Source organism: Heptranchias perlo, unplaced genomic scaffold (genome assembly GCF_035084215.1).
Source record: "Heptranchias perlo isolate sHepPer1 unplaced genomic scaffold, sHepPer1.hap1 HAP1_SCAFFOLD_52, whole genome shotgun sequence".
Classification (NCBI taxonomy): Eukaryota; Metazoa; Chordata; class Chondrichthyes; order Hexanchiformes; family Hexanchidae; genus Heptranchias; species Heptranchias perlo.
Genome location: NW_027139537.1, coordinates 2,271,152 through 2,274,124, shown reverse-complemented (window position 1 = coordinate 2,274,124; position 2,973 = coordinate 2,271,152). Strand labels below are relative to the sequence as shown.

Sequence of the window (2,973 nt, the reverse complement as noted above, 5' to 3'; positions counted from 1 at the left end):
AGAGATGCGTTGCTATCTGTCCCAGTTCATCTCCAACACCTCGGTAACACAGGACGCTGTGCTCTACGGGCAGTTTCCCAGAAGGCACACCGAGACAGTTATCAACTGCTGCTGGAAGACCATCAACTCGGTGAAGGAGGCTCATTGGTCCTCCCAAAACCTGCTGTTCTTCTAGCTGAAGGAGCTGTCCACGAGCGAGTGTTGCCGACTGGCACAATCCAAGGTCCAGGGGAATGTGCTGCAGGACGCACTGAGGCGCGGTGCAGCCTATGAAAGGGCTCGATCGGAAAAGGATACTGTGTGAAGCCATCCCACCTTTTATTGTACAGAATGTATTATATGATATGTAGTGTGTTTTCTATTGAAATAAAGGGATTATAATGTGTGCGATCTGTTTTGTATTGTTTTGAATTGAAATTGCGACTTTTACACTGAACTGTATGTGTCCTTAAATTTTATGAAATGAAGTATATTTTGAAAATACAAAGAATTGATGCACAAAGGCACTCCTCTGAGCAGCGAGAGACCTGTCCGACTGACAGAAAGAAGTCTTTTTTTGCCTGAAATTTCGCGCGGTTTGACGTGTTGTTGCTCAAAGGCGCTCCCTGCTGGTGAAAAGAGGCAAATGCTCGAGCAAATCAGCCGTGTTCAGACAGACACGGAACGCTTTCGGGTTTGAGAAAGGAAAAGCACCAACATTTTAAGCAGTAAGCAGTCTGTAAAGTGAAGAAAGCGGCCTTGAGCTCAATACCGTTTACTCCAAAACCACTATTTTGAGCCGGAATTAAACCAGCGATTTAAGAGTGATTTTGCTTTCAAGTTTGAATCTCTACACATTTTCTGCATTACCAGCTGAGCTATCGAAGGGAAGCAGCAAAGGTCTCTCTCTTTGGTGATTGTTCACCGTGCGCCTTTTGACACTCCCCGACTCGTAGAATCACGTGTGCATGACCGATACTGACTCGGTCCCTGCTCATACCGCAGCGCTGTGGGAGTGTGAGCTCCGACTTACTCTCCACGCCCTGAGCCAGTGGAGAAATGGGTAACGTGCCTGACCAGAATTCAGAAAACTGATGGTTAGATTTCGACCTGGATGGATGGTTTTTGCAAACTGCCGATTAGTTTATGACTTTACACCTTGCAAACTGTCCTACATGTTTGTGCTGTCTGGATGTCTAGACATCAAATGCCTTCTTAGCGCAGCAGGCAGCGCGTCAGTCTCATAATCTGAAGGTCCTGAGTTCAATCCTCAGAGAAGGCATAATTAAGCTTTCTTTTTCCATCTTTGCTCAAGACCAAAATCAAGAATTTTTGCTTCCTGCAGCACACCAAAAGATTTGCTGCCCATTGACCTCTCTTTACCATAGCACGCAGCACCTCACGAAGGGGATAATCTCCGAAAGCTTGTGATTTTAAAATCAAATTGTTGGACTATAACCTGGTGTTGTCAGATTCCTTACATTGGAAAGTTGAAAGAGCGACCTTGAGTTAATTGCTGCTTCTTCCAAAAGTACACTCGCTCCTTCAAGCCGGAATTGAAACATTGATCGAAGGATAACATTATTTTGAGTTTAATTAACTGTTATTTTCCGTTCTACCAGCTGAGCTATCGAAGGGAAGCAGCAAAGGTCCCTCTCTGTAGTGATTGCTCACCGTACGCCTTTTGACACTCCCGTACTCGTGGAGTCGTGTGGGCATGACCGAGACTTGCTCGGTACCTGCTCATCCCGCAGTGCTGTGGGACTGTGATCTGTAACTTACTCTGCACACCCTGGGCCAGTCAAGCAATAAATAACGTGTCTGACGACACATCAGAAGATTGTAGGTTTGACTCCTACTTGGCTGGATGGTTTTTGCAAACGGCCCATTACTTGATGACTTTAGATACCTTGCAAACTGTCCTACTTGGAAGTGTTGCCTGCCCGTTTCCGGCATAAGTGCGTTCTTAACACAGCAAGTAGTGCATCAGTCTCACTAACCTTGAATAATTCTGAGTTCAATCCTCAGAAAAGATATCGGGACCTATGAAGCATCTTTGTATCTCTCATCTTTCCATCTTGGCTGAGCACCAAAATGAAGAACTCTTGCTCACTGCAGCAAACCAAAAGATTTGCTGCCCCTTGACCTCTCTGCATCGAAGCTTAGGATTTACGTTGGTTATAGCCTCGCTGACAAATGACAACCATTTTAGTTTCTGGACAACTGCCCCAAGATAAAGGGTGATAGGAGAATACAGGTATCGACGTTGCTACCTCTTACATGCGAAGCGAGCGCTCTACCATTTGAGTTAACCCCCGTTGCTAGTAATCAATTGCCCTTCACAGTAGCCGCTTCACACTCGCCTCCATGCAGCGCCACGAATGGTAGAAAAACCTTTAATTGGCCCCCTCCCTGAATATATTCAGTGCTTTGCTCCAATCGGCAGTATCGAGCATCAGCAAGTGAGCAAAAGCAGAACGGGAAGCCACAGTAATCGTGAATGATGCTGAGAAGAGCCCGAGCCTGTGGAAGGTTGAAGAAGTCACCGGAAGGAACAGCTGTCCCGAGCTTGAGGGAACAGCCGGAGCTCTGTCTGACTGAGAGAAGACTTTTTTGTCTGAAAGTGGTTTGAAGTGTTGTTACACAAAGGCACTCCCTGCTGGTGAACAGAGGCAAATGCTCGAGCAAAACAGTCATGTTCGGACAGACACGGAAAGCTTTAAGGTTTGAGGAAGGAAAAGCGCCAACATTTTAAGCAGTAAGCAGTCTGTAAAATTAAGAAAGCGGCCTTGAGCTCAATACCGCTTACTCCAAAAGCATGTTCGCTACTTTGAGCCAGAAGTAGACCAGCGATTTAACTTTCAAGTTTTAATCTCTCCAAATTTTCCGCACTACCAGCTGAGCTATCGAAGGGATGGAGCAAAGGTCCCTCTCTTTGGTGATTGTTCACTGTGCGCCTTCTTACACTCCCGGACTCGTGGAGTCGCGTGTGCA

General features: G+C 46.2%; 1 non-coding gene across 1 annotated transcript; it reads left to right on the top strand.

Annotated features, from left to right (window-relative positions):
- Positions 1 to 1,188: 1,188 nt before the first annotated feature.
- On the top strand, positions 1,189 to 1,261 carry trnam-cau (transfer RNA methionine (anticodon CAU)). The gene has a single exon. It is a non-coding gene; the product is annotated as a tRNA-Met (tRNA).
- Positions 1,262 to 2,973: the final 1,712 nt, after the last annotated feature.